This window comes from Hippocampus bargibanti, linkage group LG12 (genome assembly GCF_051943395.1).
Source record: "Hippocampus bargibanti isolate YZ-2025 linkage group LG12, ASM5194339v1, whole genome shotgun sequence".
Classification (NCBI taxonomy): Eukaryota; Metazoa; Chordata; class Actinopteri; order Syngnathiformes; family Syngnathidae; genus Hippocampus; species Hippocampus bargibanti.
This window is the reverse complement of record NC_142745.1, coordinates 17,582,501-17,599,499: the sequence shown is the minus strand read 5'-3', so window position 1 is coordinate 17,599,499 and position 16,999 is coordinate 17,582,501. Positions and strand designations below refer to the sequence as shown.

Genomic DNA, 16,999 nt, shown 5'->3' with positions numbered 1-16,999 from the left:
TCAAGTAACACATCGCAACAAGGAAGATTAAATCATCTGTAAGACTTTGATTTGAAAAATGTTTGCTCTCTCTGTGTCTGTTTCTGTCTCTCTCTCTCTCTCTCTCTCTCTCTCTCTCTCTCTCTCTCTCTCTCTCTCTCTCTCTCTCTCTCTCTCTCACTCTTTCACTCACTCACTCTCACTCTCATTCTCAATCTCTCTCGACCCTCTCTCTCTCACACACACTCTCACTCTCTCTTTCATTCTCACTCTCTTTCTACTTTCCTATCTTTCATTCTGTCTCTCAATCTCACACTCACTCTTTCACTCACTCACTAACTCTCTCTTTTTCTCCCCTCCCCTCACTCTCTACCGCCCTGCCCCCCTCCTTGCTCTTTCTCACTTGACATTTAAAATTTGAATACTCATCATTTAAAATCCGATCGCAGTTTAGCTCCTTCGGTGCATTAATGAGTCAGCCTGAAGTCAAACAAAATGTTTCCATTTGATTAAAAAGAATTGACAAAAATTGGAGAATGAATGTTTTACTATTTGAAGGGGTGAGAAGGGTCCCTTGTCCATGACACAGCGAGACAACTGAAAAGACAAACAGGGGCCACTGTTGCCATGGTTATGAATATAAAAAGGGAGCCGCCGAAGGCAGCATTTGGTTATGAGGATGTCCAGGATCAGCACACAGTAACAGATGATGTGCAAGGGCAGGGGAAAAAAATTCCAGTTGGAGCTGAGATTATTGTTTGACCAAATTAATTGGTCGAACCACATCGTCGCCTTTCTTTCAGATATTTTCCAGGTTTAGCACATAAAGACAAAAGGGGCAATGCATATAATAAATGCACACCATACTCTTGGTTGTCATTGACTTGTTTGTCGCAGAAGCTGTCTGAGGCACATTTCGGCGGCAGTGAAGACTGGCAACTAACGTGATGAAATTGAAGCCAAGCGACTCAAGCGCGAATTGAAATGATGCCACCCGTGCATCACAACGTTTGACAGATCTACAGATGTGGTGTGCGTCGCTGAATGCGGATTTGTCGAGGTCGGTGGTACGATGCACCCCTGCAGCGCTTACCATGGGAAAATGGCGCCAAAGCACATTTTGATATAGGAGGGCCCTAGTTTTGGCAGGAAAATAAAAATTTGCAACAAGAAGATACAATCCAGCGGGCGTCAACACAGAGCTGTTACACTGTTGTGTAACATTGAAAAGTACAGAGAACTTTTCTGGCGATTACTGTAATAAATGTATCCGCACCTTAACCTTTCAAATGCATGAATTGTAACTTCTCCCAATTGACATCATTTCTTCTTGGTTGCAGGGAAAAAAACAAAATTTTGAATCCTGAGCCATCATGTTGAAAAATGAAAGTGACAACAGTAAAGCCTTTCAATATAGTCTGGCATTGAGGGAAAAAACATTGTTGTTTAGATCATCAGCCTGACACGTCTTCTATCCAATGTGTAGAGTTTCCGAGACACATCCAAGAGGAACACCTATTTTCTATTCTTAGCAGGCGTGAACCAGCAAAGTAAACATTTTTCATATTCAGTGCTTGTTTGAGCGACAAATGTAACCACAAAGGGACATAAGTCTTCTTGTGCCGGTCCCAAGCCCGGATAAATACTGAGGGCTGTGTCAGGAAGGGCATCCGACGTAATAGCTTGGCCAAAACAAACATGCGGATCAAACCTCTGAAGATGGAGGACACTGATTCACTGTGGCGACCCCATGAAGGGAAAAGCCGAAAGGAAAAGAAGAAGTTTGAGCTACAAAGGTCCACTTCAATCAAAATGCGGCAACAAGTCAATCGACATTTGACTGAATATTACAACGAAACAATAACATCACAAAATGTGTGTCTGAGACGTTTCGTTCATTTAAATGAAACAAAGTGGAAGAAATATATCAGCACCGAGAACAAAAGATGCATTCTGCTGGTTATTCTGTGCAGATACCAAATAAACAGCAGAGTGCACTCTGGACAGGAAGGGTCATTCACACAAGTGACACAGCGTTTTATCCGTCCATCTATCGAGAGCCGCGATGCCTTTTACCGTGTTCCAGGTCACGGAGAAGCTGATGCATCTGCACCTCGCGTGGGAACAGAGCCAAGCTTAGCGGCATTAAAGTCAACTAGGCATCACAAGCTCCTGTCCCGCTAATACAACACGTTTCCAAACAAGTGGACTAACATTAAAAGGACTTCTCAAGCAGAAGAGGAAGAGCTTTTTTCAATCTTGAATTATTGAACCCGAATGAGAAGATTCAACAACCCAGATACACATGTATAATGAGGAAAATGCTGAGGGAGATGCCCCAGGCGAGTTCACTTTCTCGTTCAACTCCATCTCATGAAGATGCTGTAACTGGCACATCTCACGCAACCAATCCCACATAGCATACATTAGCTTTTCACAAAACTGACCAGGCCAAGTAAAATCCTCACACCGAAATCAAATTTGTCATTGAGAAGAACTGAGGCTGGGTTGGTGAGGGGTGTCTGATAAGGTTCTTTTTCCCTCTGTGTGTGAAAGTGTCACAAGACCTAAGAAGATATGAAAAGTATATTGGTTTATTTTCTCACAGGAAAAAGGCCAAATGCGAACAAAAGCCACACATGCATTCCCAAACAAGACTTGGAAAGCACAATGAGTGCACATACAGTGCGGCACAGCCGCTTACGAGTGTGATCCAACCTGTCTGACAAGTAGAGAAGCGCGACAGGCCAAACGGGACTGGGAGTCACCTGCTGGGTGTCTCATCATCCTCGGCAAACAATGATGCCAACAACCTCTACAAAGTATTTGTTTGAGGTAAATAACAGTTGATAGAAATCCGAGAATCCTGTTTCACTCGCCGCATCGAACATTAATGGCTCTTTTCCACCACGCTAGTGCTAATGCTAGTTTCAGGCCAGTGCCTTACTTTTTCCACTACCGAAATTGGCTCCAGTTCGAGTTCTGGTGCTAACCTGGTGATGGATCGGATTATTTGTTGGGCCATACTCTGGGTGGGGTTATCATGTAGCGAAATGACTCCCTGGACACACAGGAGGTTTTGCAATAACCGTTGAGCGAGTGAACTTGCGGCTGTGCGTAGATAGCATGCAATCTGCGACCCGCAGACAAACTTCTGATCATCTACCATAATTCAGAAAGATAAAAGCTTTGTACTCTGCATCACAGGTATCAAAGTCAATGCCTGGGGGGACAAATCTGGCCCGCCACATCATTTTATTCGGTCCGCAAAAGCAACCAGCACAATGCTTGCTAAAGTCTGAAACAAAATTTAAAATTGACACATCTAAACCACAATAACAGTCATTATTTTGGACTTCAAATTAGAAAACTAGTTATTCATTCATTTGTGGTCCGCTCTAGATGTCATATGTGGAGTGAATGAAACATTCTCATGGCTTCCTCAAATTCATAACGGCCCCCCGAGAGGAATACGTAAGTAGAGTGTGGCCCGTGGCAAAAATGAGTTTGATACCCTTGCTCTACATATAAGTATCATTGATACTATGCTAAATTGTCTAGCAGATGCTAACAGCGCATTAGTTTGACTAATGTTATTTATTAATGGGTAAACGTCAACATAAGCACAGACATACTGACACTGTAGGATGATGTCATAACGTCCTACTTGACTCTATGCAGGTGGAAAACCAAAGGCAACTTGTCAAGCATCAACTAAGTACAGCACTGACCCTGGTGTTGGATGAGCGTTGGGGGGGGAGTAGTATGTGACCTCTGATCATGGCAGAGGAACATCACTCTTGCTCCATTTGACATCATCACAGAACGACACGAACAGTCATGAATTTTACTTTTCCAGGGTATTGTCGTCCTTCAAAGTCACCTCACCTCGTGTAAGGCTAGCTTCCTGAGACCAGGGGGGATAAAGAAGGCATTTTGAGTATATTTGCTGCACTACAACAGAGACAGCGAACAACAGTCGAGAGAATCTGAGGCTTTCAGGAAAAAGGGCTGTTGGTGTATATGACAGAAAGGGGCCGTAGAATTTGCTGAGTCACTGTTTTCATCAGAATAGCTGAGACCTGCTGTTGCTTGGGGGAGTATGTTTCATAACAGCCCCCCCTCCCCCTCACTGGAAAAAAAGATTATGTATGGTGAAATCAGTGGTAAGAAAAACAATACCACAACCTCAATGAAAGATCCGATCAGGTTGGGAACATCATCATGAGCTGTGGGAGTGAGTGCGGGGTGGAAACTTTGACATTGATTTCCAGTTTCAGCATGATGTAATTTCAAATTCACGCTCAATTATATGGCAATATACACTCACTGGGCCCTTTATTAGGTCATATGCCACAATCTAATTACACCTTGAGAGTTTTGAAAGGCGCTTAGAAATTAAATGTATAAATATAATATTAGATCTCGATGAAAAAAAAATCAAAAATGCAATAAAAAAAATCTGCATTCAAAAAGCCAATGAAATAAGTAGAGCACGGATACCTTTGTCGAGATGAACCACCAGCAGAATCGTGGTTCGAGGTCATTACCGCGACATCAACTGTTCGTCAAAAGCCACAAAACCAAATTTGAAATGACATTTGTTGTTGATAAATGAAGTTGGAATGCGTTGATTCAAAACAATCAAATCATGTACGGTTCAGTCCTACAACGGATGGGTGACAAATGAGTCATGCCAGAAGGTAAGAAGTTTATCCCCAGAAGCACAAAAAGCAAAAAGCCAAAAGCGAGCGTAAGCGATCTATCAGCCAAACTCCTGCTCTGTCCAGTGTCCGGCCTATATCTGATCAATGACTTGATCGCTTTGTCAAGCATAATTTTCAAATCCAGAAGCTTGCTCTTCACTGCAAGAAAAGACGCAAAGGTGTTTGTAAAAAAAATGCCTCGACAAATGCCGTTTAACTCATTCGCTGCCATTCCCAAATTTATTCGGGAATTTAAAAGTTCGACGTGGAGCGCCCTTCCCGAATTTGTTCGGTTTTGTTTTTTCTTGCGGGGGTGCCGATAAAGCATGAGAGGGCAATATTTGCCTTTTGTCCATGCTCACGCTTTATTACAGCTTCACTTATTGTTAAAGCGCTATATACTTGAAATCAATATGTATGTATTGTATAGTATTTTGTATAGCCACCCCCATTTCAAGCTCAGATAACTCCAGACCCATATAATATAGGAATTAACTATTTTTTCTGATGAAAGAAGAGACTCTAAGGTTTTTTACGCTGCATTGAATGTTTATGAAGTCTTAAAACTCAACATCCTGTGGGTTCTGCAATTTGAGTGAAAATGACAAAAACCCTGGCACTGGAGTGGACACATTGCTGCACATCGTCTAGCAGTGAATGATTTAATCATTTAAGCATCCCACAATGGGGAAGTTTGCAATCTACTGCATCAAATTGAAAGTGGTTGAAGGGGCCAGGGGGGAACGAATAGAAAAAACAAAGTATTACATGCACACAAATGATTCAGAAGACTGAACTGTACAACTGCAGAAAAATCTTACAGGAAACAAACAAACTGACTCAAACGAAAATTAAAATGGCGGCAGATGTCAATGAAGCCGTAATAAACCAAAGCAACACTCCATTGCCCTCCCCCCTCTAGACTCTATCAATTTTATTCCACCGTATGGCGGCCCGTCAATGACAACTGTTCCCCCTCCAACACCATGACCCATTCCGAATCCAACTCCCAGGGAGTTGGATCCTGGTGTGACACAGGCAAAAATAAAACAATATGTGTCATTATTTGAATGTCAAATGAAGTTCTTTGCGAGTGTTCAAACACGGCAAAGACAAACCACAACCAACCCTCCCACTGTCATACGGAAAAGAATCCAAAGCAAAACTGAAGTCAGACGCTGGTTCTCCACACTGTGTTCATTCATGAAGCACGCTGAGATGCTGAATAGCATGCAGAAAATGTGTTGGGGGAGTGGGGGGGTTTGGCTGTTTAATGCATGAGTGAAATGCACACTGACTGACACGTGTGTGTGTGTGTGTGTGTGAGTGTGTGTGTGTGTGTGTGTGTGTGTGTGTGTGTGTGTGTGTGTGTGTGTGTGTGTGTGTGTGTGTGTGCGTGCGTGCGTGCGTGAGTGTGTGTGTATTGTCACCTTACTGCACTGCAAATTAGACAACAAAATGAGTCATTGAACCAGAAAGGCACTGCAGTAAAGAGCAAAGATCTGTGCCAACGTGCAACATTTGTGGGCAGCATATCAATAATGGCAGTTTTGATTGGATGCTTAATCAACTCTGGGATTAATCAATTCCCCACCCTGAGCATTCTGGCTGATGTGCATGCCTTGAAAGTACTGAGTTCATCTAACGTGGATATATTTTGGAAGATGAGAGCGACGTTTGGGAGGACTTGAACCCTGGACCCAAGAACTGCGACTCTGTAGGTCAGGGTGTCCAAACTTTTTGCCAAGGGGGCCGGATTTGGTGTGTTAAAAGTGTAGGGAGTGGGCAACTTTGGCAGACGTTCATGAATTATAAGAGCAATTCATTGAAATAAATTTCAGCGTGCAGTTAGGTTTCATCTTTTTTAAATTTTATTATTTTAATTTCACGTTCATTTTGGTTCATTTGAAACACGCATATCAAAATTGAATCGACATTGAAAATTGAAATGGAATATCCGCTTCACTTTTTTTAACACTTGTTTGTAACAGTTGAATGGGAGTAATTGTAATGTTTTTGTTTGTCGCCATTTTATTTTATTTTTTTAATTTAGAAAATCACCATTTTACAAAATTGGGGGACTCCGAGACTAATTTGCTGTTCCTAATTGAGTCTCTAAATGGCAGCGCTAATGCCCAATGTATTTGTCTACAATCAATCGCATTTTGCCCGTGGGCCGGACTTTTGTCGGTTGTCGGCAATTTTCACTTCCGGGTCGAATGTACGCTGGCGCGCTTTTAGCTGCCGCTGTTCGCCCGCAAACATTTTGGCTTCTTTTTGTTTTTTTACGATTCCTGTACCACTGGAAATACTCGACAGTCACCAGAGGAACTTATGGTCGAACTCCAATCCGCTTTGGCTGTCGGATCGTCTCGTGATTCCGGTCGTTTATCCGGACCGCGAACGAGAACACGGACGATCTCCACCCACCTGTACCCGCTGTTGAGGGCTAACCTGGGCGCTGCCTGTCTCTGGACGTTGCTGGGTGCTATCATGTCGCTCCTCCAACGACCCGTTGGACGGCTGCAATATTCGGCGTCAGAGCTGCTTGAACTCCGCTCCCGGTGGACGAGCGTGCCACAGGCGATTTTCCGATTCCCGTAAATCGCTCGCCGCCCTTCCCGGAGGTATATCCACCGCGGATCACGTCGAGACTTTCACCTCGACGACTCCAAGGATATCACCTCCCTGTGGTCATCTTTCCGCCGGCCACGCAGAGGTTACAGCCGCTCCGTGCAACACAGTGTGTTGGCCGGCCTGGCTAGGTCGGCCAATACCCCTCAAAATGACACCACCAGCGTCACTTTCGGCCTCCTGAACATCCGCTCGCTTACGGGTAAGGGTTGTCTTATCCAAGACATCCTTAATGACCGTAAGCTGGACTTCTTCTGTTTGAATGAGACCTGGCAAACGGCGGGGGACTTTTCCGAGTTGAACGACACGACGCCACCTGGGTTTGTTTACCTCTCAAAACCCCGCCTCTCGGGCCGCGGAGGCGGTCTCGCGATATTTTACCGCGAGATCTGGAAAGTCACTCAAGTACCAGTCCCGGAAACTCTCTCATTTGAATGCCTTGCGTGTCAAATTTCTGGTCCATCTCCCACAGTTATAGCCACTGTATATCGTCCCCCTAAACCACATCGTGACTTTTTAAAAGACTTCTCAGCCGTCCTCACACACCTCTCCACTCTGTCACCAAATATTATTATCCTTGGGGACTTCAACATACACATTGACAATTCCACCCATCCCCTCACCAAAGACTTTATTTCCTCATTGGAGAGTTTTGGCTTACACCAATTCTCTGATTTCCCCACGCATATAAAAGGGCATACCCTGGACTTAATATGCTGCTGTGGTTTTACCCCCGCCAACTGCACAGCAAACAAACTTCCTGTAACGGACCATTTCCTCGTCTCATTTAACGTTCCCATCACACTCTCTCTCCCCAAGCCACCGCGCATCATCACTTATCGGAACATCCAACACATTGACACTGTCACCCTCACTGCAATGGCTGCCAACCTCAAACCGGACTACAACTCCCCCCCTGATGAACTTGTTTCCCAATACAACATGGACCTTGCACACATGCTCAACACCCTTGCTCCTGTTAAATCCCGGTCAGTCCAATTCACTCGATCCGCCCCTTGGTTCACCGCCCAACTCCGCTCCACCAAGGCGAAAACTCGGCAGCTGGAAAGACTTTACAGAAAGACCGGCCTCACCACCCACCAGGACATGTACACAGCTCACCTCACCCACTACAAGGACTCTATCACACGCGCAAAATCGGAATACTATTCTGGACTGATTGATGGTAACAGTGGGAATTCACGGACTCTGTTTTCCCTATACAACAAAATCATTCAACCCCCTATCTCTCTCCCCCCACACTTTCACTCCTCAGACACCTGCAACGCACTACTTCTGTTTTTCACTGAAAAGATCAACAAGATCCACCAGCACCTCGGCTCCTCTGTATCCCCCCCCTCCCCCAACCTTCCTACTCCCGATCAACTGCTGTCGTCTTTTGAACTCCCTCATCCCTCCTTACTTTCTGACCTCATCACCAAGTCCAAGAATTCCACCTGTCAACTTGACCCCCTCCCTACTGTCCTCATCAAATCTTGTCTACCTGCTCTCCTCCCTTTTATTTCAGCTATTATTCACTCCTCACTGTCCACTGGAATTGTTCCTGTCCCTCTTAAAACCGCAGCTGTAACACCAATCCTGAAAAAACTTGGTTCAGATCCCAATGATTTCAATAACCTACGTCCAATTTCACATCTTCCATTTATCGCTAAAATTCTCGAAAAAACCGTCGCCTGTCAACTCCACTCTCACCTCACTCACAATAACCTCTACGAACAATTCCAGTCTGGTTTCCGTCCCCGCCACAGCACTGAATCAGCCCTCATAAAAATCACGAACGACCTTCTCATAGCAGCAGATACCGGCTCCCTCTCTATTCTCATCCTTCTTGATCTATCTGCGGCCTTTGACACAATTTCTCACCCCATCCTGCTCAACCGACTCTCCACTCTAGGCGTGACACACACCCCACTCAGTTGGTTTCACTCCTACCTCACTGGCCGCTCACAGTTTATCCAAATTACCTCATTCACTTCACGGTCCTCCCCTGTGTCTTCTGGTGTGCCCCAAGGTTCTGTCCTGGGGCCCCTTCTCTTTATTATATACCTTCTTCCCCTTGGTGATATCTTCCGCAAATTTGGAATTCATTTTCACTGCTTCGCGGATGACACCCAGCTCTACCTCTCCAGTAAACCCGACGCCTCTCTTCCACCTGCATCCCTTACACTTTGCCTCTCAGAAATCAAATCCTGGTTTTCTCATAACTTTCTCAAACTAAACAGCGAAAAAACTGAACTTCTCCTTGTCGGTACAAAATCCACCCTTCACAAAGCAAACAGTTTCTCTCTCACCATTGACAATTCTACCGTGTCCCCCGCCCTTCAGGTTAAGAGCCTGGGTGTCATCCTTGATAGCACACTATCTTTTCACTCCCACATAAATAACATAACCCGGTCTGCATATTTTCACCTCCGCAATATCAATCGTCTCCGTCCCTCTCTCACCCCTCACACCACTGCTATCCTCGTCCACAGTCTCGTCACCTCCCGTATCGATTATTGTAATTCACTTCTTTTCGGGGTCAATCAAAAATGTCTCCATAAACTCCAACTAGTCCAAAATTCCTCAGCCCGGATCATCACAAAAAAACCCTCATTTCACCACATCACTCCTGTCCTCCAACAGCTCCACTGGCTCCCTGTTAAACTCCGTATTGAATTCAAGATACTTCTGTTTACATTTAAAGCCATCCATAACCTTGCCCCCCCTATTTGTCTGACCTAATTCAAATCTCCGTTCCTACTCGGGCCCTCAGATCCTCTTCCTCCCTCCACCTCTACACGCCCTCTGCCCATCTCACAACGATGGGGTGCAGAGCTTTCAGCCGCTCCGCTCCTAAACTCTGGAACTCACTTCCACCCAACATCCGCAACATTGACTCCCTTCCTACTTTCAAATCTCACCTGAAAACCCACCTCTTTAAACTTGCTTACATGGTCTAATTTATTATGCTGTTTTATTATTTATTGCTTTATGCATGATTTTACTGTTTTGTGTGTTGTCTTTGTTGTAAAGTGTCCTTGAGTGTTCAGAAAGGCGCTTGTAAATTAAATGTATTATTATTATTATTACTTTGGACAACGACCTGCTGTAGGTCATCCGGCTGCACCAAATATAACAATTGACGTTGTTCCAACTGCTCCGAGGTGCCCATTTCCATTTGTTGGAATGATCACGTGACCCAATACCTTTCTTCATTTCTGCTCACGTCAACCACTTTGTCGCACCTTCAACACGAAAACAAAACAAGACAGCCATTGGACCTCACACAACAAGCCCGAGCATGTTGGCAAAAAAACACACTGCGTGCATGTCCCAGCAGTGCTTGAACGTGTAACGTATGGGTGTGTGTCATTACGAATGGGTGTGTTTGACACGGTCAAACAGCTGATCGGAGAACATGCACGCAACTCGGTCGTGACGGTGGACCCTGCAAGATTTTCCAAAGCCCGCAATGATGATGTCAAAACTACTCGGGGCTGGGTGGGATCACAAAAACCTGCTTCTTGATACCCCATAAGCACCATCATTCCTTCCCACGATGGCATTCCTCCTCCGGTAGAGGTCGGTAAACAAGCCAAGTCAAAGTCCACCACACGCGTTATATCAGATAATTTACCAAAGCACCCAAGCCCTTATGTTCCTGCACGGTATCATACCAGCAAAATAACAAACGCAACATCGCATAACTACATCGCGGTAGTAGGTATTCAAGACGGATTTTATGACGACATGCCCACGTTGGGGAGGCAGGAAATACAAAACATAAGAATTCAACATACCTTGTTAGAACCACATGCCGAAAAGAGGACAGGAGAGCAGGTTGGTTGGTTGTTGCACACGGGTAGTCAGTCCACTGTGTTTATTCCTCCGGTATGGCAAAAAAGAGAAGAAGGGAGCGCGTGCTGGCGTGTATTGACGGTAAAAAGCCTTATCAGAGATCGAGAGAGAGAGAGAGAGAGAGAGAGAGAGAGAGAGAGAGAGAGAGAGAGAGAGAGAGAGAGAGAGAGAGAGAGAGAGAGAGAGAGAGAGAGAGAGAGAGAGAGAGAGAGAGAGAGAGAGAGAGAGAGAGAGAGAGAGAGAGAGAGGGAGCGGAGAAAGGGAGGGTTTCAGATGAAGGGAGGCAAAAGGGAAAACGACGCATTCATTCAGGTTGTGATTTGAGCGGTGTACATGAACCCATTTTGCTTTTCTTTCGTTTCTTTTTTACACGTCACCAGCAAGTACTCACATTTAAAATCACGGTGCAAACAATTTTGTATAATCCAGGTGCGTGTGCGTTGCAATTGCGGTGGCGCACCGTGAAATGACAAAATGCGTATGTTTCTTTTGACTGACATTCACCCCGTTTTCAAATTTAATATTTTTTAAAGGCCCACATTACATCAGAGGGGGTCGCTGTCATTTCGCGCGATGTCGTCAGAACATTCCGCTTTGATGCATCACCAAGTCAAACATCACAACCTTCCGTGTATTACCGTTCACAAGCGATCAAATTTTAAAATGCCACCACAACCACCGTCACGTTTTTTTTTTTGTGTGGAGAAGGAAAGAAAAGGGCCACTCTGTGTAGATCATACATTTTGTGCGGATAGCAGTCACCGGTTGAAGGAAATGTGCAGCAAATATGAACCGTCAGAAAAGAGACTGATACTAGTTGTGGCCAGCGGGCGAAGCCGTTTGTCGTAGTTTATGTTTGAGAGTTCAAATAGTAAAAGGGAGGAAGAAAACGTCATTCATATCGCGCTTTTTACGACCCTTTAAGATTCGTTACAAAATAAGCCACTGAACTTTCACAAAAAAATACACAAAAAGAGACTAGCATTCGTGAAGATATAAGAATATCGAATTAAAAAATCTAATTGAATGACTGTCTGCCTTTTGTGGTGTGCCACGTTATTTGTTACAGTGGGGCCTCTGCTTACAAACTTAATTGGTTCCCAGAGTGTGTAAGGCGAAAAGTTTGTATCCCAAAAATAATTTCCCAAAGGAAACCATTAAAATGAGAATAATCCGTTCCCAGGTCTCCATAAAATGTAATTTTCAACTAAATAAGCCTTAAAACTACACACAACATACCTTATTCTATGTATAATAAATGTACTATTGTATTGTATTGAAAGAAATACACTGCACTGTATAATAAAGTCACTTTATTTACATTTGTGATGGTCGTTGATGGCTCTTAATTGACACCTGTTGCTTTCTGACTTGTAAGGTCTTACGAAACTGAGGCATCACATTATCATTCATCATGTTGATGATTCTCATAGCCACAGTCTTTTCTGGATGGAACTGTTCAATAAAAGCCTGCACATCACAAATTCCTCCATGCTGCTTTCAAGGATCGAAGGGTAACATCATGCCAAGCCTTTTCTATCAGCTGAACACAATGATACTGTCACGTTCTGAGCGTGACAGGGATAGGTAACTCGTCGGAACGTTAATAAAAGGGGTTGGATCCCTAAGCAGGCGGCAGAGACGTAGGTGTTGGCAGAGATTTTATTACAACAAAAGGCGTGAGTCCGATGATTCCACGGACCTGACAAAAGAAGGCGGGCGGGGGCGATCCGTCCAGCCTATACAGCTAGGCAAAATAAAATGACACGCGGGGGTGAAAAAATACGCAATCCCGGAAAGCAACAAACTTACGCGATCACGGCTAACAATCACCTCGGGCGAAGCAAACTCTTGTGCTTGCAAGTCCAAGACACTGGCGAGGCGCGAGGCGTCGTAATCATGTCACTGGTGAGATGACAGCGACTCGTTGAAATGACCCAGTATCGGTAATCAGGGATTGACATCAGCTGGCGGAGGTCGGGAGCGGCGGCCCCGCCCCAGCTGTCAACTCGCACGTGACAAATTCGGTGTCATTAGTCACATGAAAGCATCTAGTAAATAACGCCTTTGTGTAAACCTTTGTTGCGAAGGATGGTAGCAATGGACTTAGCATATCGGTACCGTGCACCCCTGTATTTTTTCTATCTTTTACTGTCCATTTTTCTTCATAACTTTGCTGCTGTGATATGTAAATCTATCCACTGTGAGACTTGTGCTCTGATTTGATCCCATAACGCTTTTGATTTTTATCAACGAAACAACACCCCTCCAAAAAAATTGACCAAAAGTGCTGTGAAATCCAAATGAATTATGAGCTATCTAGCTAGCTATCTTGCTATATAGCTCCCTTTTCGGCTATCTAGCTAGTTATCTATTAGCTATATAGCTATCTAGCTGGCTGGCTACCTATCTAGCTAGCCAACTATTAGCAAAATATTGGCTAGCTAGCTAGCTTTCTATCTATTTGTGTTACTTCCAGGTTGAGTGAACGTTGGTGCGTGTGGCTGCCACTGCTCAGCCACATAAAAACTTATCCAGTGACTGTAAAGTGACCTTGAGAGTTTTGAAAGGGGCCTATAAATGAAATGTATTATTATTATATTATTACTAATAAAGGCTAATCTTCTAATCTAAAGAAAAGCCACTTAGAACATGAGGGTTTGATTTTTTTTTTTAATGAATCAGACTTGCTGGCGGGTTGTGGGAGTGAATTCCATAAAGATAAAGCGGGTCAACATCAAGTTTCAACAGGTTCCACTTCAATTGAGTTTATGCGCGTGCACATTCCTACATTAGCAAATGGAAGTGAATTAAAATTGAAACTTCACTTCCAGATTCAAACAAGCCCATTTTGAGCTGTTATGAATGATATGCACAGGATACAGAAGGTTGAAAGAGATTTAAGTTCACCTCTATTGTTGCGTACATTTTCCTATCAACACTATTTTGTTCCGCTGATTTTTCCAGGATTCTCAAGAGAGTTTGCCTCACCTATTTGTAGTGGTGGAACAGGCAGTGGAGGTGGAAGTGCTGCTTTTTTATGTTGCTCGGCAGCAGTTTCACAAGCGGCAAAATGGTTGAGTTGGCAAGCGTTCTTTTTGCCAGGTGCACAGCCTCCTCTACGGCTCTTGTGAAACACAAATTGATGAAGCAAGTGACGAAAGTCATCTCCTTGACTTTCTCTGAAGAGGTACGGTGTTGCCGATCTCCGTGATTGTTTTGTTGTTTTCCATTTGTCAGAAGAATCGTCTTCCTCCACCTTTTTCAGGAGGGCAATGATGTCCTTTATCCTCGGCATCAAAGATGACGGTTTGGCCTTTGCTTCAGAGCCAATGGTTGATTTGTGAAGACATTTAGGGGCCGAGGAAGTTGGCAAATGCTCTCCAAAGTATGTAACAGAAGTGCAGAACAGGCCTGCCGCTGTTTGAAAAATCATTCTGTCAGTGTCACAACGTCAGAACATACTAAGTACAGTGAGACCTCAACTTACGAACTTAATTGGTTCCCAGACAGAGTGTGTAAGGCGAAAAGTGTGTCTCTCAAAATAAAAATTCCCATAAGAAACCATTAAAATGGGAATAATCCGTTCCCGGGTTTCCATAAAATATACTTCTCAACTAAATAAGCCTTAAAACTACACACAACCTTCCTTATCCTATGTATAATAAACATGCTATTGTATTGTAATGAAAGAAATACACTGCACTGTATAATAAAGTTTACATTTGTGATGGTCATTGATGGCTCTTAATTGACACCTGTTGCTTTCTGACTTGTCAGGTCTTACGAAACTGAGGCATCACATTATCATTCATCATGTTGATGATTCTTATAGCCTTTTCTGAATGGAACTGTTCAATAAAAGCCTGCACATCAACTGTTGAATGGCCTGCTTATGCTTGTCCTCTTGAAGGCAAATCCAAGTCTCTGTGTAGATGACCTCATTATGGTCAGCAACAAGCTCCTCGATGTCATCTGCATTCACTTCGAGTCCCGTAGGTGCTGGCAGAGATTTTATGACAACAAAAGGCTCGAGTCCGATGATTCCACGGACGCGGAATAAAACGCGACAAAAGAAGGCGGGCAGGACGAATAAAATGGCACACTCGCGTCTAACAATCACCTCGTGCAAAGCAAACACTTGAAGCACAAGACGTAGCGATGAACTTTCGTCGTACTCATGTCACTGGTGAGGTGACAGTGACTCGTTGAAATGAAATGAAATTGCAGAACGACAATGAAATGAAGTGTCGCGAACGTAGGCCACGCCCGAGCTGTCAACTCGCACGTGACAATTTTGCGTGACTATTGACACTGTTCCGGTGTGTGTGAAAACACTAGCTCTGATTGGCTTACCATGACGCATGACTCTACCGTTTAGCCAATCACAATCACTTCTATCGCAACTTGACAGAGGGGTGCGTTCAAGTGTAGCAACACAAAAACGTTGGGAAGTGTTTGTCACCGCTCATTCAGTTAGACAATGCTTTCCAAACAGCCTAGAGTCTTAAGAAGTTGTGCGCTATTCTTGAACCTGAACGCACCTCAAGCTCCAAGTGGGCGATCGACGTGTGCATTAAATGAGAAGGGGTATGGAAAGTAGCGCCGCGCTGTTCGGTCGTGCTTCTGCCGAAGATCACTTTCGCCAGATCCGAAGGTCGTGTGCTTGATGGACCGGCCGTGGTGGGTCTGTATTATGAAAATAGTACGTATTATAAGGCTTAATTTTCATAAATTTGACGTTCGTATGATGAAAAGTTCGTATTATAAGGCGTTCGTAAATTGAGGTCTCACTGTATAAAGAAAGTGTTAAGATGGACTGATTTTTCCTCAATTCTCTCCTTTTCCAGCTGCGAAAGAAGAAGCCCTGCAGAAGATGCCAAAGAGTGAAATACAGTAAAGTCTCGTTATATCGATATCGGATATATCGATAGTCCCGGTTATATCGATATTTTTTCGGACTCCCTTGAATATCGATATAACGAGACTTTACTGTATTAGAATTTGAAGCACACCAACTCCAGTTTGGATTGTGGCCAAAGTTAATTTTCACCAGCCAAGGTCTCTCATATCTCATTTTCCGTACCGCTTATTCCTCATTAGGGTCGCGGGGGTTGCTGGAGCCTAACTTAGCAGTCTTCGGGCACGAGGCGGGGGACACCCAATCACAGCCAATCACAGGGCACACAAAGACATACAACAGTCACTCTCACACTCACACCTAGGGACAATTTGGAGTGGCCAATCTGCCTGCCATGCATGTTTTTGGAGTGTGGGAGGAAACCGGAGGACCCGGAGAAAACCCACGCGGGTCCGGGGAGAACATGCAGACTCCACACAGGGAGGCCGGGCCGGGACGCGAACCGGCGACCTCTGCACTGTGAAGCCGTTGTGCTAACCACTCGACTACCGGGCCGCCCACCAGCCAAGGTGATTCTGCTTTAAGCAATGTTTGCATTCAGCTGTGGTTCAATCAAAACACTCACAAGCAATTGTCCCACTGATGTGATCAAGTTTGTCATGCACTGTAATGATTAATTGTGTGCAGCTACTGACTCCTGAGTGCTTTTGAAAGGACAGCAGCAGCATCCTGTCCCGTTCCCTGTACAATGGTTTTACCCTGTTATCCTTGCCTGCTATCTGCTGCCCCGGTACAGGGTCTATTTCCTTCTTTCCATTTGTTCCACCATCACATGAACATGGTGTTGGAATGCACTGTGCTTAAAACAGTTTTATCCCACTTTCCTTATTTGAAAAAAGGTTCCGTTTTTTTGGATAAAGGTTGACAAGATGTATGAAGGCAATCTAACAAATTGTAT

At 44.3% G+C, this 16,999-nt stretch overlaps 1 protein-coding gene and 1 long non-coding RNA gene across 3 annotated transcripts in view; one reads left to right on the top strand and one right to left on the bottom strand.

Moving 5' to 3' along the window:
* The window catches only part of LOC148890765 (uncharacterized), a 42,138-nt gene extending 30,849 nt beyond the window's left edge, over positions 1 to 11,289 (bottom strand). For both annotated transcript variants that reach the window (XM_089010268.1, XM_089010269.1), the window contains exon 1: positions 11,123 to 11,289. The gene's annotated coding sequence lies outside the window, so the exon portion shown is untranslated. The remainder of the gene's footprint in view (positions 1 to 11,122) is intronic.
* Positions 11,290 to 14,236: 2,947 nt separating this feature from the next.
* Positions 14,237 to 16,910, top strand: LOC148890764 (uncharacterized). Its single transcript, XR_016116727.1, has 3 exons — positions 14,237 to 14,370; positions 14,449 to 14,568; positions 16,031 to 16,910. It is a non-coding gene; the product is annotated as an uncharacterized LOC148890764 (long non-coding RNA).
* Positions 16,911 to 16,999: the final 89 nt, after the last annotated feature.